The sequence below is a fragment of the Pteropus medius genome, unplaced genomic scaffold (genome assembly GCF_902729225.1).
Source record: "Pteropus medius unplaced genomic scaffold, Ma_sr-lr_union100, whole genome shotgun sequence".
NCBI lineage: Eukaryota > Metazoa > Chordata > Mammalia > Chiroptera > Pteropodidae > Pteropus > Pteropus medius.
Window position 1 is genome coordinate 539,832 of NW_024353517.1, and position 23,779 is coordinate 563,610.

General features: G+C 43.3%; 1 long non-coding RNA gene across 2 annotated transcripts in view; it reads left to right on the forward strand.

The window, feature by feature from the left end:
• The window catches only part of LOC120592944 (uncharacterized), a 30,022-nt gene that overhangs the window by 1,750 nt on the left and 4,493 nt on the right, over positions 1-23,779 (forward strand). The gene's annotated exons all lie outside the window — the stretch shown is intronic.

Consider the following 23,779-nt stretch of genomic DNA (forward strand, 5'->3'; position numbering starts at 1 on the left):
AAAAAAAAGCCCACAGTATCAGATTAGAAAAAGCAACAACTTTTTGGCAAAATGCTCAGGGTCAAATATTTTGCAAGAGGAAAGAGTGCAATAGTTGGGGAAGTTAAACTAGTTTTGAATAATTGACACTCTGCATAAAACAAGAGAACTCCCATTACCCCTCTTATCTCTTCATATCTCCTAACCAAATGAAAGTCAAAATATTTTATTTGCAAATATAAATTATTTTGATAAACTGTATTTGAGAAAAATTATACATGTTTCATTGTTCACTTGACTGGGTTAAATATTCCCCCAAGATGTGTAGTTTCATGGCTAAAATTAATATTAAGCATATAATATTTTAATTATAATGTAATTTCCAAAAAGGGTAAACCCTTAAACTTGCCAGAGATGGTTATCTCTTAGTGCTAGGTTAGTTGTCGAGTGCTCAGTTCCTTCCTCGGGATATTATGCTGCTCACTGAAATCATTCAATTTCCAGTGGGGGGGATGGCGGTGAATTTTATGTTTTGTTAACCTTATATACTGAATAGAATGTGCAGCACGATAAGATTATAGTTTGTTCCCTCTGCAATTTTTTTCTCTCCCCGCACTCCCCCTCCATACTTTATATCAAGAGCGTTAGAATATTTTGCTGAGCTGTAGTAGATTAGCAAGGTTTCTTGCCAATGCTGGGAAGCTGGTATTACTGACGGTCCCAGGGGAAAATGGCTCACATTAACCACTAAATGAATATTTGACAAGGGCTCATTCGGAGGTATTATTACTATAAATGTGTCCCTACTGGACTTTTCAAGGGTCAAAGAGCAACGCTTCAATTAATTATTTAGTCTGCTAGTAGATTTGGTTGTAATAGCTGTACTTATTTCTAGAACCAACACATTCTTACAGTAGGAAATCTCAGGAGAATCTTCTCCATCAGCAGTGCCTTGGATTGAAACACACACAGAGCCCTGATATTCTAGAGCTGACTTTTTCATAAAACCTTTTCTTACACTGGGGGGCAGGGGTATAGTCTCTTTTGCTATTTCATTACTGTTTTTGGTTTATGAGGGAAAAAACAACATAAGTTAATTTCTACATGTCTGGCAAGGGCTTTTTGGGCCTCGCAGTTTGGGGAGGGACGGGAGGGGATTTATTTATACCTTTGCCTTTTTTAAGTGGAGAGGTCACAGGATTTCAGAGACTCAGGCAGGGTCTGAATTTAGAAAGGGTACACATTCCTGTTTGCCAATAAAATTCGGGCTTTAAAATGGAAGGCTCCGTAGGCTGAGTACTCTGAGTTCTAGTAGCCTAGTGTAAATTGGGGTGCAAAATAGTCCCTCCTCCTCTCCCCACCTATTCCTCTGAACACTTCCAGGTGTAGTGGGGGTGGGAGCTGAGTGTTCCTTTTCTGCTGTGTCATAAGTTCCTCCATGATAAATGATTTTGAAAGTAACATTCCTTAACAATAATATAAGGTGAATGAATAAGAGATAAGCTGCAAGGGGTGGGGGGACGGGATGCAGTAATTACAAACCTAATTCATTCAGCTTTTCAGAACTTTTGTTGTGGGAGCTCCATTGATGGGTTTTGAGCTGCCAGTTTTCTCACATTAGAAAGAACTGATCAGCGCCTCAGGGGAACAAGAAATACCCCTTAACTGCATAGTGATGGGGTCTTCATTTAGAACCATTACAAGAAGAAAATTAAACAGTGCCTTTGTGTGCACAAGGTTTACTTTTCAACTTCTAACAGTTTATAGCTAACTGCTCTGAGATTGAAGTTTGACTGTGGTTTGTTGCCTGCTAGTTGGCACTGCTTGTTTGCTTGCTTGCTTGCTTATTTATTTATTTATTTATTTATTTATTTATTTATTTATTGTAATTAAAAGAGCTTTTTATATCCCCTGCCCCCCTTTATTTCTTGCTCCTGGAGATTTTTGCAAAACAGGTCCTCATATTTGGCTTTGTGGAGTTTCCTTTGCCATGAGCTTTCGCAAAGACTTGAGTTAACATTCTCATACACTCTCCCCCTTCCCATTATTGCCTTAAAATAATTTGCATCTCGCTGTATTTAATGCTGCCTTTACTTGCTTTCAGAGCAAAGTCTGCTTTTCAGGACAGCCACAGTGAATTTGAGGATCGAAGTTGATTTATTTCTTTTCTTTTCTTTTTTTTTTTAACCGAAGTTGGAAGATGGCTGGGTGAATTTCCTTTGGGACCTTGTCTATGAGGTGGATCCCTTAAAGACAGGATAAGGGGGAGAAACTCTTGACCTTTACTGTGGAAAATACAGATAAAGTTCAAAGGGACACAGCCTCCGGAGTTCTAGAGAAAGCAGTTGTGGAAGGAGCTTTCCAAAGATAACTGCCCAAACCAGATAATTGATTTGGCGTCTTTCATAGTTATTTTCTATTAAAAACTTTTCTGGAAACCTAACCTTTGATATCACCCAGGGAGACTTGTAATCTCTCTCCCTTCTCACAATGCTGTTCAGTTTTAAAATTCTTGTTTTCAGTTTTTGTTTTGCTTTTGTGGTCTTTAGGAAATAATGGAATTGACTTCCTTGTTTTGACTAAAAGACTTCTCTTTGGAAAGATGGGTTACTAAGACAAGGCCAAGATTTCCCATAGCAGAGAGCTCTCTTTCTGTATGGAGGTCTTGATGAATTTTATATTTTTGGTGTAATGGTGATATTTTTTATTTGATCGGTGTACACAGTTTCTCTTTAAAAGCAAAGAGAATGTCCTTTCCTTTCAGGACGCAAAGATGTTTGCTGCTTTGGGGCTTTTGGACTTGAGATGCTTGCTCTACTTTGCAGAAGTGTCAGGTGATTTAAAAGCTCCAAGGAGTAGTCGTTTTGTTACTCTCGTCTGTCTGCATGTACAGAATGAAGTGTGCACTGTTAGTAAAGGTTTAGCCGACCTGAACTATAATTTGCCTCCCTCTCTGAGCTTCGGTGCTGGGTGCTGGGCGCAGCGACTGTGGGCGCGCCGGCCTCCCACCTTCCTGCTCTAGGGAGCGCGCCGCGCCCAGTGCGGGGAGCGGATGTGCCGCCAGATGGAAGCTAAGGCGGCAAGCGCCAGGCTGGGGACCTGACGTCACTGCGGCCCTAGCCATGGCCCCATGGGGCTCCCTGAAAAGGTGCTGCGTGGGGCTCGGGTTCTCTCCGCCTAGACCCTGCCAAAACGGCCCTATTTCCGCTCTCACCCCTGGTGGGTCCCGTGTCGGGCAAGTCTCGAAAGTCACCCGAGGTGTTGCCCGCCCTCACCCCTCCAACGGCCTCTATCTGCAGCACCCCATCCCCAGCCCAATCCACGTTGACCTCGTAATCCCAAAGGCGTTTCTAGGCCCCAAAGTTTCCAAAGCAGAGGTTGTCCTACCCAGGTCCTGCTTTCTTCTTGCCTCCCACCTCAGGCCTTACTTTTAAGGGATTGTTTGTCCCTGTGTGGTGCATTAGCAATTTTGCTCTTCGTCCTTCCTGACTCCAGGGGCTTCGGATTGTCATGGCTGTGGGAAGCCCCAGGGGTGGTCTGGGCTCTCCGGAATATCGGGGCCCTCTAGTATCAGAGCAGGTGGGGATGGGAGAATGCAGACCCTTCACTTTCCATTTGTAAAACAGGCATCATATCTCTATATATTTACCTCGCAGAAGACAAGTACAAAGCCACTGACACAAAATAGGATGAATTGATAACTATTACTTTTCCTACTGTCCAGCGCAATTAGTTGATAGGGAAGGCAAGAGATTCTCATTTTAGATGCCAGAGATCAATACAGAAATTCGAGTCCTTCCTCTCCTTTCTGGTCTTGGGGAGTGAAATTAGCTTTATTCAGCCCGCTCTTCTTCCTTTCCCAGTGCTCTTCCTGGTTTAGTGTTTGCCTAGGAAGTTATCCTGTGAACTTGCCCTCCCTGGCATCTTCCTGAAGGAAGCGATACTGCCATTCCAGGCAGGAGCAGCCCCCACCCGCTGAAGGCAGAAAAAAATAATTACTGTATTAAAAGGAGCGGTGAATTCTTCCCAAGGTTTCTTATCGCTGGCGGCCAGGCCAGAAGCGGGACTGAGCCCCCACCCCCACCTCATGACGTCAGGGTTTGCAAGGCCCCGGGGATAAAGTGATTCGTTTGAGTGTTCCAGAAACGGCCATCCAAACACTTGCAGGGCGAGGCCAGTGCGGCCGGTCTGGTCTCCATCCCCACTCTCCAGCCCCAGTGTATGAGGCTGCGGAGGCACTCGCTTCCCCCCTGCCCCCCACACTCCAGAGCATAACCAAACATACAAATGGTCTTCAGCAAGTATACAGTCACGCACACAACACCCATCACCATGGCACCCGAGCTCATAGGTGGGCTCTTTTTCCATATATATGGAAAGTTATTTGATTTGCTAGCTAGAGTCTGTCGTCAGGTCTGAAGGAGTTGTTTTTGTATTTTGTCCTTTTTGTTTTGAGACGCTGGACAAATTACACCAAAAAAAAAAACTTTACAAAGTACCCCATAGGTTGATTTTACTTGGCCCTGCACAAGTTTCCGTGGTGGATTAGGAATTGGACTTCCAAGAGTTTCTGGTTCTGATACGGTGCCATAGTTAGGACAGTTGCTTCTGGTTTGCCATTGCTATGCCATTAACATTTTTCTTTTCCTCTTCATTCCTAATAATTTGCATAGCTTTTTATAATCTTTTTAGGATTGAGAAAATATTGTTGAAAGAACTCCTTGGAACCTGACTTAAACTTTAGATAAGAGGAAAGATATTTGGTCGTGGACTTTGTGTAAAATGGGTAGAATTATTTGTTGGTTGAAAGTACCTCAGCATTTTTAGGGAGATGCACTTTCCAAGTTTTCTTTACAAAACAATTTAATTCATTTAATGCCCTTCCAATGGGAGGGGTCCTGAGAACTAGGCCTTATGTTTTGATATTGGTCCAAGATTTTACAGACTAATGATTTGCTGAGAATTAGCCAATATTTCACATGCAGTCTGTTTAGTATCAACTCACATCCAGGTCGATTTGACTATCACACTTAACACCTCAAATCTGGATTATTGCATAACATTATAGTTCAGTCAGTCTGAAAGACTAAGTGGCCAACCTGTCTTCTGCTCAAAGTCTTCTTCTCTTTCTTTGTTTCCCCCCTCTACCTTCAAGGAAAAAATCTTAAAATCAAGTTTCTTTTGTGAGAGTTTGTTTACCCCAACTTCTGTTAAACTAGACTAACACTCTCTCATCAGCTTTCTAAACACTCTCTCATCAGCTTTGTGAAATGGTGCAAAAACATCTTGGAATCTAAGATGACAAAATAAACCTGAGCATATGGGGAGAAGACTTCGTTGTTAGGAAATTGATTTAAATGTTTAGCTCACACTTCAGGCTCCATGCCTCCCTCACCACCCTCTCTTGCTTTGCTCACTGCCCGCCCCTGGCTCTCGGATACCCCACCTCTATTAGCAAGCTGTTTCACCGGCATAAATTATGAATGCATTTCAAGCCGGCCCTTCTGATAAGATAAATCAGGGGCTTTTCTCTTTTGCACATTTCTGCTTTCATTGCCATTGAAACTTCTCCCAAGCCATGCTGCAGCATCTCTCTACAAACTTGCTATCCCTGTGTAAACTATAGAGGTACGGTTTCAATAGGAAAAATCAGGTAATCTTTTTTCAATAAGCCTTACAAGTTAAGGATACAAAATATTTCGTGGTTAGTCGTGTGAGCTTCAAAATTAGCTGCATATAAAGTATTTTAAGTTTTTTTTTTTTTTTTTTGGCTGTCACTGGCTGGCAATACTCATTTTGTGTGTGTGTGTTGGTTTGAAAAGCAGGAAGAAATGTAATGAATTGAGTGCTGTCAGAGATGTCTTCTGTTTGAACAATCTGCGATGGGCTGAATGGCAGGGACTCCCTCATCCAGTGCAGGTGCAGTAGAGCTGGGGAGGGGGGGAGGAGGGCTCCCTCTGTTCAGTCAAAAAGCACCATTCTCCACAATAGACCACACACTGACAGCCAGCGTGACATCAACTCACACTTTCATACCCCCCCCCATCCATAGTTCTGAGTTCACAAAGTGGCCATACAGTAGCCTTGGTTAGGTTCCTTTAATGAACATTTTGTGGCTACTATGACCAACATTGAAATCTGCTGAGCCCTGGAAGGAACAACTAGATTTTTAATCATGAGTTCCAAATCAAAATGTATAGCCACGGCTATTTAAAGTTAAGCTGGTCTCTTTACTCCCAATACCAATGCCCACAACAGCCCCCAGATGATCTGAAAACTGAGTTAAAAGTTTTTCTAAGATTGACTTAGGTTCCAAAGCACTATTTTCTCTGTCCCAAGAGAGACTAAACAGGAAAAGAGAGAAGACGCGAATTTCGTGAATTTATTTAAACTTAAAAGGACCTCTAGTATTTTATTATGCTGTGTGAGAGGGTTAATCCTGTAAATGAATGGACAATAATCTTGTAGAGTGGAGTCTGTTCCCTTTTGAATTGGTTTTACTGGGAGATAGAGAAGGGGGGTTAGAAAAGGCAGCAAACTGAAAACTCGACCAAGCTGCGCCCACAGTTTGGCTGCTGCACCGCTGCACTGGCCGGACCTTCCGAAAATTTCATTTTACATTTGTTTAAACTCTGGCCTTGGCGCCTCAATTTTAAATGGAATTATTCAAGGAGGGAACGGTACTAGAGAAACTATTTCCTTTAATTCCTTTTTCCTGCCCCCCTCCTCCGCCCCTCCACCGGTTCCTCGTTCTCTCCACTCCCACCCACTTCGCCACTTGTTAGTTTGGGATCTGAACATTTAGAAAGAGGGAGGAGTGAGGAAAGGGCCGTGCAGGCAAGGGCCGTTCCAGGGCGGGACCCCCAAGGCCTTGTCACTGGCTTATATCCGTCTGTACCGGCACTTGCTGGAGCATCGCGCCGAGGAAAATCGCTCCGTTTCCTTATTAACCGTATACATGTTTCATCGCGGCAACAACAATATCAACTTTCTAGCCCTCGGAGCAAAACCATTTTTTATCATTCGCCTAAATATTGCTCAGTGGGCAGGGATAGGAATAGGTAGACCTCCCTGGGCACCGGCCACAGCCTTATCCCCATTCCCGCCTCTGGCGTGGAGGCCAGGAGTCGGGGGTCTGGTGGGGCGGGGCGCAGGGCAAAGGGATTTGGTGTTCCGGGCGCATAAGGGCCAAGTTCTTTAAAACCTCAAATAACACAGGAAGAGATGGATCTTACCATCTCTGTGGAGCCCTTTGCTCGTGACTGCGAGTTGCCGAGTGGCCTGTCTTAAGTATGCCGACGGCGCCTACTAAAGTCTGGGCCTAGGACGAGAGGGATCCTCCTCCCCCGGATCCACTGCCCGCCTCTACTTGATAGCTGCCGCGTCTTCCGGCAGGTACACACCCACAATTAATCTTTCTTATTAAAGCTTCCATTTTGTACCCAAGGGGCGACTCAAACCTATTTAGATTTCCTTGGTTGGCTGCACAAATTTAAGTGGGCAAAGAGTTATAAACCTAATAACAGAGGGCGAGAGAGAGAGTGATTTGAGTAGAGAAAACGGAAGGATTCACTAGGGGTCTAAGGGTGCTGCGGGCCTTGCCCTCCCCAGGCACCCGCTTTGTGGTGCACGCCAGGCTCCAGGAAAGGGAGCGCACACACCGCACGCGACCTCCGTACACACACCTGTGCCTCAGCTCTTTCACTCACAGGTACACTGGCAGTGAGTTAGCCAATTCCGGATTTCTTTTAAACCCCTCCCAGAAAGGCGGAATTCTCAGAGCATCCCGAACCAGGGAATTTCCAGGGAACCAGAGAAGGTTTGCATTGTTTGGGATTAATTGAGAATAATTAACACTGGAGACCGTTAATCACCACTTTGCTGCTCTCTTCCTCCTTTCGGGTCTGCGGCGACTGCCTCGCTTGCTCCGGCTGCCGGCGCGGGTGGGTTCGTTGGTGAAAGTGAAGACGTCGCGGTAGCTGTCACCCAGTTCGGCTGTACTTTTTTAAACGCTCGCATATTGTTTGATTACTAATTCGAGTTAATATGATCTTCATGGCAACATAACAGTGGATAATTGGCCTTTTTTTCTGAACAACAATGTAAATCACAATCGCTTTATTATTTAATAACGTCAAACGCTTCGTTGGATTGGCCCCGACCGAGAAGACCTTTTCTTTCTAGACAGTGTTGTGGAGGAAGAACAATGAAGATCTAATTGTGGAGATTTCATAAGTTGGCTCCCGTAAATGAACAGCTTAGATATGGAAGTTCCAGCAGATGTGGGCACTATTCGCCGCAGAAACTCTACCACCCTCTTACATACAGCCCAAACACTCTATTGGAGGTTTTTGGTGGTATGTGTGGGGGGGTGGTCCTCAGATCCCAGCAACCACCTAAATCTTCCAATAGCAATTAGAGCGTTTATCGGGCTTGCTCTTCAGCTCTTTATATTGCCGAGTTAGCATTAAGGCATTGAGTCCACACCAAATTAGCGCAACTCCCAAAGAGCCACGACCACAAATGCGCCTTTTCGGTCACTTTGGTTGTTGAACACCGAGAGCCTCGGCCTGGAGCTTTTTAAAAGTCTTATTTTGTTTTGATTTGATTTTTAAGACGGAGTCAAAACGGCAGTACCTTGGAATATAATTGTTTTAGGCAGAGCTTCGCAAAGAAACACGAGCCATTATTTTGCAAATGCCTGGAAAAGCAAATGAAACCTAGAGACCCCTCAAATGCAGACAGCAACGCTTGGAAGGAATGGGTTCCCACTGCTCGAATGAAAGATTAATCACATTTGTCCCCAAAGCCTCCATTCTAACGGTGGTCTGTCGCGGCTTTTGCCGTCGCTGGAGGACCGCTGTCTCTGGTGTCCTAGTACTTTGGAGTCCTTTGCAAATGAGTCCCCACCATTTGGAATTCGGGTCAAGGAGAGAGACTCCTAGTCTACAGCAGGTTTTGTTTTTCTATGTGCCTGCCTTTCCATTTTATTCAACGTCTACTGCCTGTCGGGAGGCAGAATAATTCGCTGTCCCCCACCATTCTCTCCTAAGACAAACACGAGGTGCGAAATGCGTCGCCTGCACACGCGCCCTCGGGGCCCCTCACCACTCACCCCCAGCACGCCGACCGTGCAGCTGTCCTCGACCCAGACCTGGGTGGAGACATCCCCCTCTTTCTTCCCTTCCGCATTTTAAAACCGTCACATAGACGGTTCCAGAGTCATACTCATATTTTCGGCCACTTCCCAATTTTTTTCCGGTTCACTCTCCCTCTTCCTGAGAACTTAAAGAGTGACAAGGGGAAGAGTTGAGGAATTGAGAGAAGTTAGTGGATTTTTCAACCCCTCCTCGTCCCGTGAAAAGTGTATTTTACTACAAGGAGTGCACTGGGAAACTTTCCCTAACAGGAGTTGGGCGCACTGTTATTCTTCTCCAAGGGTCCGCTGGCCTCTCCGCCCCCGCTGGACAATGCTCGCTTTGAGACTCGTTGGCCTGTAGGCAGCGGGAGACGAGGGGACTGGGCGGCCTGCCTCCAAGGGGCCCGCAGCTCCGGGAGCGACCGGGCAGGGAGCAGGGGTGGGGAAGCGGGCCACGCAAGAAGAAAAACCATAAAGATACAATTCCACCCGCCCCCCCCCACCCTACCCCACCCCACCACCCCACCCTGGCCAGAGCAGTCCTGAGACGGGCTTTGGGGACCTCGGGGCAGAGCGTGGGGAGGGGGGGGATGCAGGATTTTGCGTTTTCTTATACCTCCCCCCACACACACACACTCCACGCACGCAACTCAAACATGTTACTTCGACACAGAATTACGCATTCTAGGTTTTCCAACCTCCTGGCCATCACTCTTAGGCACCTGGTCTCTGGTTGATAATATCTCAACCTGGGTCTTTAAACGCTCAGCTCGACCCCGGCGCTCACGCCTGGCCCCAGCCTGTCTTCTCAACGCTCCCCACCCCCCGCACTCGGGGTGCCGCGCCACAGGAAGAGCCCCCTGGCCAGGCACTCTGGGACACTACTTTCTAGTTTGGGTTTTTTTCTCCCAAAGAGAACACCACCACCCTCCCCTCGAGGTAGCCTCTAGAAAAGGACCTCTGAGGTCAGCAGAAGCCCTCAGAGGATTACCATCTTGGTGGAAGCGTTTTTCTGATGTTTTAAAACGTATACCAAACGGGGCGTCAGGGCCACGTGCTGTGCCTTCGAAATGCCGCTGTGGGCCCTGGCTTTCAGAGCCGCGAAATCCGAGGCCGGCGTGGAGGGGGAGCTGAAGCCACCCCGCGGGCGTCAGGGGCCAGCGCTGCGCCGCAGGTCTGGCCGCATTACCGAGTGAAGGGAATTATCTGGAGCGTGTTTGATCTGGGGCTGCGTAGTCAGTCTCTGCTTTATTTGTTTGTAATCTTATATTTAGCAAGCTGGGACGGTGGCAGCAAGAGAGAAAGGAAGGAACGGAGGAGGGGGCTTCGCGATAACCACACCCCTTCCTAATGAGTTAATTTCCATATGTGCGCCTCCCGCATCTAGCGCCCTCTTTTTCCGGACGCCACCGTGCTGGTGCGTCTTGCGCAGCGCAGACGTCTCCTCTCTGGATTGAAATGAAAAAGCTCGCGGTGGGAGCAGAAAATTGGTCTATTGATACGTTCTCTCCGAGTGTTGATCTTGGCATCACCAGCAGCCGGTTATTTCTCCCCCGCCCCCAAATCGGGCACACACGGATTGCTGAGGGCTTTGCCGACACGCAGGCAGACGGCAGAAACAGACATTCCTCCCTATTCCCCGCCTCCAGCCGTCCGATCCTCACGTGCCTTTCTTTTTACCCAGCTCCAGATTTTTTTGTTTGTTTGTTTTTTTGCTCTCAAGGTGAGGGCGGTGAGGGCGGTGAGGGCAGGGTCGTCATAGAAAGGGAGGGGTGTGTGTAATCCCAAACGAAAGAACCAAAAGTGAAAGTTTTAAGCTAGATCCCAGTCCTGTTCGAGAAAAACGTAATCCCGCACTCGAGGGAGAGTGCTGGCCCGAGTGTGTGTAGGTAAGAGAGGGAAGGCGAGAAACTGAGGCTGTGAGATTTGTCTGTAGTCTGAGTCGGTTTAAAGTTGTGGCAAAGACAGTGAAGTTTTTTGGAAGAGTCCTCGGTAGAAAACTCGAGGCGGGTTTCAGCTGCTTCTAACTTGTTTTCCTGTACATTTTTTTGTGGCGGTTCTGTTCGTAAAATTAGAAAAGAACAGACTTTTACAGTTGCTCAGCGCCACCCTACCCCCACCACACCACCCTCCTAACTTCCCTGTGTCCGTTAGGGTGTGGGCTCTGGTTTGAGTTCCAAAATAGCTTGCTTGTCAATTGCGAGCTGTAGGTATATCAAAGTGAACTGTCCCAAGTAACTCTTGTCTAGAAGCTTAAGCAGCTCGCTTTAATGATGATTTGTAGCTCGGCGAGGGGCACGGACAGCAAACACCCCGCAGGTGTGTGCCGTAACACCACCATCCGGACTTGAATGTAGATTACTCTGGCGATCGTTTGATCGGCCCTTTGAAACCTTTTACAATTGCCTGTGACGAACGGCCAGTCTCAGTTTTTTCTCCGAATAATGCCTTGAGGGTAAGTCCTCCAGGCTTTTAAAGAGCTCCACTATTTTTTTTTTTAATGAAAAAGAAAAAAAAAACGTTCGATTTTAGTTTAGACAACGTCAACTTTTAGTCGCTAACAGACATCATTCAAGCCATTCAATGCTTAATGACCGTTACCTTTGCCGTCTACCCAGAAGCCATATATATGCATACATACAAAACGCGTTAATAAAAAGAACAGTTATTAATTTCGTTTTCTTTAGTTCCAGACTGCCCTGACTGTTTATAGATGTTTATGTGGGTGTTTGTTATAAGCATGCGTTATTATTATTGCCATCGCTAATCTTGTTTTAATGCCTTCTATGTTCTTTTAGAATCTTATCCATTCAGTCAAGTGGGAGTTTAACTTAAACATTAGGGCTTTCCTACGTAAAACACTGGAGTTTAACCCCCATCAACACCTTCGCACCAACCCGAATCACCAAAATGAAAAAGGAGGTGCTGTTCAACCATTAATATTTACTTAGAGTGTTTACACAAGAGGAGGAAAATGAACTTTTGTCTGAAACGTGCAACAAGCGGCACTTTGATTTTATAAAATAAATGTCAACAATTGTAAGAGCTTATCACACTAGGGTAGGGGGCGGAGGGTGGGAGTGCAGTTGAATTAAAGGCCTATTTCTGCCACTTCAGACTACAAAGGGTTACACATAAATAAGTGCCACATTTGCCTATTGCAAAAGTTTTCTCGGTGCTTTCTAAGTCACAACAGGGGAGGGTGGGGGGAAAGCTGTCGTTTATTATCCAGCTCTGGGCAGGAGCAGACCCTAGTACCAAGAGGCTCTTAGCTTTGGCCGGCAGAAGAGGGGCAGCCTTTCAACAGCAGCCCCCTTTGTTCTCCCGATCTCTTTCCCAATTTCAAGCTTCACTTGCACATCCCAAGTTTGTGTGTTAATGACGCTATTACCATCTGGCTCGCCCTACTTTCCAAAAGATATAAATCTCCTAGCTCCATTGCCTGCATTATCATTTAAGTGCCACCATAGCCAGAAGAAAAAGATGCTTTCAAGACTCTAGATTCTCTTGCACTGACTACCCCTGGCATGACTTTTCCACTATATTTATAGACTATACATTGGGTGCGGAGGAGCTCCTTGAGAGAACTGATTTCCCAAGAGCTGTCCCTCTAAGCCAAGGAAGACATGATTCCGGCTGAAAGGAAGGCTTCAAATGAATTTCTCCTTAAAATGTTTTTGTTTCGTTTGCAGCATGCAGATAGATAGTCAGCCCCAACAAACTTTTATGTGTTTGTACTTTCCTTTCTCCCTCTTAGGTTTGTAAAAGTTGGGGTACAACTCCCAGATATTCAGAGCGTGCCACTTTTCGGACTTTCTTTTGAGCTGGAGGATAGATTGGTTTCTCTGTAGAACTGGAGGCAGGGGTGAAGGGAGATAAAAAGAGCCCCGTGAGGCAACTTTTGGGAGCTGAGCCAACTGCTTCCCTTCTTACGCCCTCACTTGTATAGTGCTAGCACAGATGTGCAGATATTGTGGGATTTACACACTTCTAGCTGTAGGTCTAGATCCACTTCTCTCTTTCGATTCTTTCCTGGGTGATTTGTGTGTTTTGAACACAGCAGCTGAGAAACTATAACAAAAAGAGTTGGGCTGGCTTGTGCATGGCTCCACAATGACTTCATCTGTCTGGCCAGGTCTGAGTGGATAGAGTCTGCCTGTAAACGCCCGGGCTTTGATTCAGGCCCCTAGCTCATTTGAACAGCTAATATCCTTCTGAGGGCATCTACTGGTTGTGGCCCTAGACTTCCATACCCGGGTGCATCTCTCTCCTTGTGATGTTCTCGCTCTTCTTCCCAGTGCTGTCTCCACAGAGGTGAGTCCCATTAAGAAAAGCTAACCCAACAGTTTGGAAGAATTGGAAAGGTGAATTTCCCAGGTGCCTGAGAGAAGTTCTTAAAATCAGCAGGATTTGAGCAGAGCTTGCTTTTTCTCTTGAAAATAATCTTGTCAGACAGACAAGGCATCTTTAATGAAATACATTCTTTATGAGCGATGAAAAAAATCACTTGTTATATACAACTAATACTTTGAACTGGGCACAGAAGGTGCCTAAAACAGTGATTAATTTATATCACACTGGAGTAGCTGTTTGCATGCAAAAGGTACTTTTTTTTCCTTTCCCGTTCACTTTCCTCCTTTCCCCCCAAAATTCAAAAAAGATCTTGTTTAGAAATTTGTATCCCTACTTTTTCCTTTTGAGAATATTATCGAGTTGCTATGAACAAACTGCAGAGGATATACCATTTAAGTAAGATGCACTTTTAATCACTGATCATTAAAATGGTTATGTTAAATATACTCAATTACATGCATGAGTTAACTCTAACAGTACTTTCTATTCTCCCAGCTGCTCACGTATTCCTTAACGATAGTCTGCGGCAGAAACTTGATTATGCTGAATTCATACATTTCGATGGATTTCATCAGCCTAATTAATGCCTCAGTGTGGTCTTGGGGTCTGAATGAACGCTTTACTATGTTTGAGGTTAAAGGCAGTGTTGGAATGTAAAAGGTTTTTTTCTTAGTTACTCAGGAGATACTTTGGGGTTCTACTAAGCAAGGTAGGTAGCAGTTGTTAGGTAGAAAGACTACAAAACAAGGAAACCCCATCCCAATGGCAGGCTCATTCCTCATCCTTACTTCCACATCAGTATTTTTGGATTAGATCACAATCTCCAAATATTTAGTAAAGAGGAAATTACCATCTCTATGAACTACACTGAAAAGAAAAAGTTGAAAATGGATTTACAACTATTTTCGTTAACTTATCAAGGCTATCCCTGTTCCCTCCCTTCTTCCTGTTCCCATAGTCTTTAGACTACTTTCCCCATCCATTTCAACTTTCATCTTTCCCAAGGAAGCACTCAGGACCAGTATTCATGAGAAACTCCAGTCGCACTCCTCCCCCTACCCCCAATTTGGGTGACTGCATTCAATCTTTTCAGGTGTAGATTAACATCTGAATACATCTCAACCTTACTGACCCTTACCGCTACCACCATCCGGGCCTCTGCAGAGTGGAAGCTAATCTTCACCTCCACAACTGGGAGGACAAACTGAGATCAGATTTCCCAAACCCCACCCCCAGCAAAAGGACCCCAAAGTGTATTGCCTGTGAGAGAAGTCCTGATATTTGCCGTGTCCAATGAAATGTCTGTGGAAGAATATCGTTTAAGACATATTTTCTTGGTGGTCAAGGAAAGAAGAGTATAGAAAGAGCAAGAAAAAAGATGGAGGCATATTGGTTCTTTAAGAAATGTCTAAACTTGAGCAGGTGAAACTTGAAACTTTTACCTCACTTCTTTCAAGCAGAGGCTCCACTGACTGACCCAGATTCTAGTTGAAGTGGGGCAACCTCATACCTCAACATCGACCTGATGGAACAGGAAGGATTTCAGATCTATAACCAAATTACCACACTGAAACTTTGTGCTTGTTATGCTAATGTAATGACTTCTCTCGTAAGAGTATATTTTCAGGGTTGGAAATTAGCTTTTTAGAATGCTTTGTGTAATGACAGACATTAGACAGAAGAGACAAATGTGCCAGCAGTGGTGGCACAATACTCCTGGCAAACACCCTGGGCTATTTTAACAGATAAATGGAGACCCAGATATGTTTATAAAATTATGCTGAGAGCGAGGTGTGGGGGGAACTGAGTGAGAAAGCAGGTGCTGGCAGCCAGACCACCAGACCGTTGCAGTGGTGATGATGCTCTTGCAACCCCTACCTTTTCTCTCAGATCTAGTTGAGTAGCAGCGTAGTGCATTGCTCAGTTCCTTGGGGTGGATGCTTAGGGAGAAAAAAAAAAGAGAAGTGTTTCATAAATAGTAGTGCAAACAAACAGCTCCTCCAGCTCATGGTTTATGCACTCTTAAGTTTAGATTGCAGAGAATAAGGGAAAGAAATATTTCTGATTGGGGGGAAGGGGTGTGGGGAGGTGTATGGGAGTGTAGAGAGAAATGAACAACTTGGAATTTTAGAGCCTGTATATGGTGGAGTTGTCAAGTGTATCTCCTGTATCCAGCATATTGTATTTCAGGTAAATCCTCAAATTTATAGTATTGATATTATGTGGTTTATGTCCTGGGAATCAAGGAAAAGATAGTTTAATGCACCATATTTCTAAAAATAAATAAATAAATAAGCCTCTTCAGTGTATAGGGCTGGGATGAGATTCGTTGTTTTTCATAATGGTAAGTAAGGTAAATTCACACTGATTAAGTAAGTATCCGAGAAGAGAACTCTTTTCATCAGTTACCTGCCCTTGATGGACATCAGAGCTAAGTTATTGTGTGCCTAGTTCTTCTCCTCCCCTTCCCCCCACTACTTACAACCCCCATCTACCCATGACGGTTTCTTCAGAAATAAGTGACTTGGTTCCTGCATGGGTTTTCACCCCTTCTGCATGACACAGGTACTAAATGTCAACTTACAGCTATAGAAAAGCCTGTGAACTGTGATAATGGATAATCTCTGTGTTAACAGTCTTGTTTGGGGCTAGAGTAAGGTTGCCAAGACATAGTCTGAATAGTTGGGGGCTTCTGAGATCTTGTAAAATGAGGCCAATTTGAAATGTTGGCACTGAATGCTGAGCTTTTTATAATAGCCGACGTTGTCTCATTTTCTTCTAGAGCTGAATAGGAGCAAAATACCTGACTTGATGCAGTGGTTTTCTGATGACAAATGAACTAATTAGAGGTGGTGTTTCTTAGTTCATCCCAAAGATTTTAGGGATGGTAGATGTGGGAAATGCAGGCTCCAACAGCTTTAGTTTTAGGAAAGACAAGTTTTATGCATCCGTGCTTTGAAGTTATAAACTGAATTTGTTTCACCTAGCTTGCTACTGTCTGATCCCCTCCATCACTTTTTTTTTGTATAGATGAGTCCAGGTAAGCTAAGGGTAACTGTAATATTTAATACATCAACTCCCTGACAGAGCAAATTTCGTGAATCAGATTACCTTTCACCTTTGGTGTGTAAATTCACAGCATGCCAGGGTGAGGAGACTTTTTAGCAAGGTTCTTTGGAGATGTATTAACATGTTTATCACACAATCTAATCTACTAAGTGGGGTGGATTTCACAGTAGGACTGCCCAGTGCCACTTTTTAAAAAAATGCCCTCTGTGAAACAAGTCATTGAATTAAAGTACAGAGTAGTACATCATAGATAAAAGGGGAGGGAATACAGATAAGGAATGATTACATCTTCTCTGTGCTCTGGTATGATATGACAGCATTTGTAAGTGGCAGATTGTAGAGAGAAGGCTGAGAATGCAACAAGAGACAGTGACATGGAGGCAGAGAAGCTACGTGTTGGCAATTTATGGGTTCATGTTACTTATCATCAGATGCCATTCACTTAATTTTGAGCTAAAAGATTTATGTGCTGCGGAAATCCTGACTACATTGATGGGAGTGACCTACGACTTCAGAGGATTGATTTTGAAGTTGTTGGACATTAAGTTTCAGATTTCAACTCCAAAGTCCAAATCTGAATTGCTTGTTGGTTTGGGGAGGAAAAAGCCTAATTTGAAATTCTGTTATAAACTCAATGAGATTAAACAAACTTAGATGAGTTTAGAAATAGCTTTGAATCTCAGATCCCAACACTGTTATGGAAGGAACAAGGGTGCACCTGATCTCTAACCAGGAGAGAAGCCTACTTGTAATATCTCTGTAGATCTCAGCCAGTCGTTCCTCAGCGGTTCATAGAGACCACAGACATTTAAGCCAGTTGGGTAGTTCTGGTCTCATGTCATCCAAACGGCACATTTTTCAAACTCAGAAATGCCAAATCGTGTTATTTCTGTGGCAAAGAGTTGCTTAGGATCTGTGACAGCTGAGTTTTTTCCTATCGATTATGTGACAATGCAGTTCATTTATAGAGTTCAGGGAAATGAGAAAAGCCTCTAGTTTAACAAGAAGACCTTTAATTCAAGTGCTGTATTGTATTTAGATGCAGAAATCAAAATTCAAGTTGAAGAAAGTGAAAGAGTGAGTTCAATTGTGAATCCAAATGTTTGTAGCTGAATCAACCTCCTAGGAGGGCTGTGTCTGATAATTTAATATGAAGCCTTATGATTGGGTAACTGGATTTGTAAACCATGCAAGAAACCATATCTTACACAGAAAATTCATATTTAGATCAATGTATATGTTTAAAGTTTCTCCCAAATTTAAAACAGAGTGAGCCCAAAATGTAAAAAACAAATCTCAGGGCACTCTTGTGAGCGCGCGCGCGCATGTGTGTGTGTGTGTGTGTACATGTAGTGGGCAGGGATGGGGGTGCAGTTTATAGAGTTGCTAACCTGCAGGCACTTTGAAAGATCTTTTTCAGATTTATCAAGTTCTGAAATGATTTTTAATATGCACACATTTTTCCAATGCATCCACAGGTAAAAATATCATTATTATTTATCTTGACCATCGACTCCTAATAATTTTCTGTGTTGCAGGATACAGACAGGCATGCAGAAGTAACTAGACGCCCAATACATGGCGTCTTGTGGGCTCAGGATTTCAAAATAAGAAAGGTCTTGTGGGCTCAGGATTTCAAAATAAGAAAACTCAGGTAACATGACTGGGGCGCTTGAGCCCATGGACAAGTGCGCACAGAAGGGTTAATTGGAGAAGAGAGAAGAGGTTCCTAGGTACAGTCTGTGTGAGTGACAGGAAGAAAGAGAGCAAGAGCTGTACCGGCTGGTAGGCGCCCCGCAGACCCCCCACTGAGCGCATTCCCTTGTCGGGGGCGGGCAGAGTGGGGCTTGGGGCGGGGGCGGAGGGGTGGGGCACAACCGGAAGACTGCGGATTGGGCTGCGGCCTGCACCCTGCCCACCCCTTCCTGCATCTGCTTCTTTATTGCCTGAAAGGCATCCAGCATGTTGAAAGAGCGATTATCGACAGTTTGTCAGCCGGAATTTGTCGCTGGCAGTAACTTAGTGAAGTTTCACTCTCAGGCACTTGAGTTTAGGAAATAGCATTATCCTGTGGCTTCTCATTTAGATATGGCCCAGGTAGGCAGAAGGAAAAGGAACATTATCCCAACTACAGTCACTCCACCACACAAGCTGTGGGGACCCAGGGGAGAAACAGGTTTCTTCTCTACAAAACTATCCCATTCTCCCGAGGTCCTCCGCGGCCTCATTGCCCCGTCTGGCAGCGCCGTCCTGGGTGAGTGAGACAACAGGAGGAGACGGGGCTGCCATAGCCTTCCCGCCCACCCTACATCCCCTAGCCCTCACAAAAATGTGTGTTCGTGGGGGCCACAATTCATTTGAGAAACCTAGAACTAAGACCCCGAAGTTTAAAGTGTTTTGTGGTTTGTTTGTTTTTGCCTCTTCTTTTGTATTTGCAAGTGTGGACGACTCTCAAATGCCCAGAGTCGGGGCTCTCATGGTCAAGTTGAAACCTTCACCTTTTTGCCCCTCCTTTTCTTCTTATTGGACCGTTGGGCGCGGTGGCCAAAAGGCTGGCCTGTCCCACGGGTGGAGCAGCTGCTGTATCTCACCCCTCTTTTCTGACAGTCATTAAAATTCAATTTCAAAATTTCTGTCTTTGACAATTTCCTAAGGAGCCTATGAAGAATGCCAAAAAAGAGAGCTCCTTTTTCAGGTAGTTGTGTCTTGGCAGCAGACAGGCAGTGGTCAAGTTGCTCCTGGCTGTGCCTTTCTAGTAGCAGTCCAGTGGACAAGGACAGTGCCTAGGTCAGAGAGCTGAGTCCACCTGGACTGAGGAGACAGCTGTGGGGAAAGTCTTGAGGCAGACCAAGAAGCTGAGGAGGCAACCGGACTTTTCCTCATCGGAATTGCCCCTGGATGGAGCACAGCCTATCTGGTCCTGGGGGTGGAGCTCAGAACCAAGGGGAAAGTTCTCACTCTTTAATCTCACCATTCCTCTCTTACTTTCCTCTCCCTGCTCGGCTCTCTGTCCTCTCCTCCTTGATTCCAAAAAGAAAACTATGTGTATCAAAAAGTTCCCTTCTGCCAGGAAGCTTCCCTTAACAGCTCTTTCTCCTTTGGGTGGAGAAGTCTCTCCTAAGGGGGAGACCACTAAAAGTGTTTTGAGAAATAGAACAATAGCCACACGTGCGCAGCGTGCAATTGGTAGCTGAGTTTCATCTGGAGCTTTGATGGAGAGAGTTGCCAAGCAAACGTTCTATGGACCCAGTCTCAGTAGTTTTTCATTCTCTGCTCCAAAAAGTTAACATGTGATTAGTACCAAAAGTTCCTCTCTTAACTAACACCCACTGGAATCTATGGAAAGGATAGAGCATTTCTTTGAAATTCTACATGAGAATTAAGGACCAACTACCTGGCTACTATTGCCTTCACTTCTTAATCACATATGACCATCTTCCTAAACATTAGCCTCCTTGCCTACAAAACCATTGGCCCCCTCAGCATACCTTGTACTTTTTCTTCTCCCTTTAAATTCTTATCCCTTACTCTTTTTCCGTCTGGGGCCCTGAAACAAATTCTCAGAATTAAATTATGATCTTCTCCCAAATGCCATGACAAGTTAAGAGGGGAGAATTTGGGGACTGCACTGAAAATACACGATATAGAAAGTAAATGTTACAGCTGAATTCCACATTTTTTTACAGGCTGCTTTTTACTTCATTTTCAGTATCCACTTAGTCAAGTTAAAACTGAAATAAATCAGAGAAATGCTAAAGAAAGACCCGGGTTAAGGCCTTTCTAGACTGGCAGCCGTCATATCTTATACAGCTCAGTTATTTGGATAGACTCTTTCATACTGCTGGAAACCTAGATAGCCTAACACCCAAAGCCCTGCTTCTCAGTATTTAATTACAAACCTGGCAGAGTAGAGACTCTGTACCGATTAAAAGAAAATCAATCAGCACTCATTAGCCATAACAAATCAATAAAAACAATTAGCCAGAGAAGTAATATTAACAACATGCCCTTGTTACCATCAGACATAAGATCTTGAGAATTTTGAAGCTTCTTGCAGCACATACTATGTCACAGTTACATTACCTAATTTTGTGGAGTTTCTGTTTGTGCAGTAGTACCTCAAGTTGTTTCCTGGAAGTGTAATTTGAATGAGTTTTATAATCATTTTATACCATGGTCTCAGAATAACTCTGTCTCCAAGGTTTTGAATATTTCTATTGGTGCAAGTTTTTAATGTCTTTCCCAGTGAAGAGACTTCATGTTGTGGTGGAGAACACACTCACCTGGAAATGCCAAGCAGGATCTAGGATTCAGTTGAGGCATGTAATTAACAGTGTGGACGTGAGGCAGTTCATGTCGGATTTCTCGTAAGTAAAGAAATAGGACTAGATAATCTCTTAGGGCCTTCTCAGTTCCTAAATCTTGTAGAGTTCTGTAACATATTCGTGAATTTTCAACATAAGAGACGATCCAGATCTATGAGTTATCAAATAAAATATCTATTTATTTTACAGTTCTTTCAGTAAAAGTTTACACAGAAGACTGACAGATTTATTATTATTATTATTATTATTATTATTATTATTATTATTATTATTTTGGTCTTTTCCTGGGAGAGATCCGAAATTTGACTGGAGGAAACCAAGTTAAGAGACTTGGCCTGTGTTCTTGCCAACAAATGAACCATTGTCTTAGACTTTAAGTTCTTTTCCTTTTCAGATCCAACTTAGACATAACGTTTCGTTCAAGATAACGCTTGTAGTTTAAAAGATTCTGGTCTGGCTTGCCTCATTTTACAACTTCTATCGTCTCTTTTCAAAACCTGAAGAGGACCTCATTTCCTGTTTGAGAGTTCCTCATGCTTTGCCAGCCACTGGGTCTTTAAGGAAGCTTGCCAAGAGTTTCCGGCTGGGAAAGACAGTCTAAGTTCATCATAGAGAATGAGCTGGTACCACAGTTGTAGTGACTCACCTACCTGGTTGCCCACCTCGTAATGGCAAGAATTACACTGTCTAATTGAAAGACCTGTGTTGTAGCAAAACGCAATTGGATCCCATGGCAAAATCATCTCAAACTCGCTGTGATCTTCTCTTTCACTGGCTGTTTTCAACACAAGACAAGACAGGAAATTATGTCCTGAATTATAGTTTGATTTTTAAACATTAAGATTAGCAGATACTTGGTTTTATGTCCATTTTGTACAAATTTAGTGGTGATTACAAAACACTGAAAATAGGTCACAGCAAAATGAACAATCAAGATTAGGTTAAAACATTCCTCTAAAATTTCAGTATTCATTTTTGAAGTGTCAGTTACTATATTTTTTGTAATTCATCATTTTTTTTTTTCTTGGCTTGGACTCTAGATGAGAAATGATACTTAGACCAAAGACATTGTTCTGTTATATAGCCACTGCTTTTTAAAATGCAAATCTACTCTCCCCTCACCAATGCTTGATCTTTGTAGGTGCTCATGCACTTCTGCGCTCTCTCTCTCTCTCTCAGCACCAAAATGCTAGAGAATGTCCTTTCAAGGCTTATATGAGAAAATTGAAGGAGGGCCAGAGCAACAGGAACACTAAAAGTCAATACTTTCACTTTACAAAAAATTATTGTGCAGTAAACAGGTATTTTAAAAAGCAAGTATTATTATGATTAAAGAATACTATATTTCTAAATTATTACAATTCTCATCTAATTTAAAGGCACATATAGGAGCCATTTTAAAGTATCTTATATTACAACCAGTCACCAAAAATCAAATAGTAGAGGTTAATAGTGTGCGTAAGTTTACCCTGTAAGAAATTAAATTCATGAGTCTTTTCTACTGTTGTGAAACTTTCAGACGAGACAGCATTTGGTGTTAACGTGGAAGAATATTCTATGGTTATTTTAGCTTTAATGTGCATTCGCTGAAATAAAGTGCACATTATATCTTTTCCCTCCTTGTGTTCTTTTTTAAAAACGGAGTATTTTTAGAATGTTGTTTTTAATGTACGCATTATTTTTATTAAGTTATTTGGTAAAAGATAATATATATAATAATAATGGCCTCTCTTCTTCTAATTTGATTATTTCAAATCAAGCAAAAATGGACATTTTTCTCTCAGAAAAAACAATGAGTGTGTTTTTGGTGCAAAAGTGATTGTTTAGTTATAGTATTTTCCCCTAAGAGATTAACATTTATGATGGATCTTATTTCGAAGCTGACTATTCTCAAAGAAAAGCAGAGAGATATTAGAATTTGCAAGTAAATTACAATGTTTAAAATGCATTTTAATACATTGTTTAAACTGTTGTGAACTATTGGTTTAAAAAAAGGTGTATCTGTTGCAAATGTGAAATTTTGCTGTTTGAAGTTTCTTACAAATTCCAGTTTCTTTAGGACAGCAGCGGAAATTAATATCAAAGACAGACAATTTAGAGCTTCTTCAATTTATTTTATTTTATTTTATTTTATTATTTTACTTTAGCTGTGATAGGCATCTCAGCAAGGTATATTTTAACATATTTTTTCCTAATTTTTTCCCCTCCTTTCAGTAAGATGGATAAGCTTTTAGAGTACCCAGTCACCGTGGTAACTGCCAAAAAAATTCTCCTGAAGTTTGAAGAGGTCAGCTAGCAGGGTCAACAACTCTGGCCTCTCTCTGAGCTTGGTCTAGCATGCCCCAGCCTGCGGTTGGAGTGTCAGGCCAGATCTGACCCTGGGAGGTGGACTATTCCGGCTCTGATATAAATTTTTCGAGTCAGTTCATGGCCTGGACTCTCCAGGTGGCCTCCAAAATCGATTTTGACCCCCTGACCTTGTCTCACGGAGGCAGAGCATCCACCCTAAGTAAGGATTTAGCCAGGAATGACAGCTTTCCACTGAGTGTTATTGGGGACAGTATAAACAGTTTGGAAAGCAAAGTAAGGAGGTGTGAGTGCTAGAAATCATTAAAAACAATTTAAGAATTTTTTTTGCGAAAAAATGTTTAAAATGTATATTTGTTACAGAATCATGTGATTTGTAGGATTATTAAATCATAGAATAGTTTTGAATATAAATACTCAGTACACCACACATCTTTATCCTTTGAGATACTTCGTTATAATTATGCAAATAAGATAGCCTGACTTGCAAGAAAATAGGTACAGCAGGGATGTAACATGTACAGAAAAGGGAAGCTAGTTATTAAAATACATCAGTAGGTTTTCTAGTATTTTAAATACTAAATTTATGTGTGTGTGTCTCGAAATG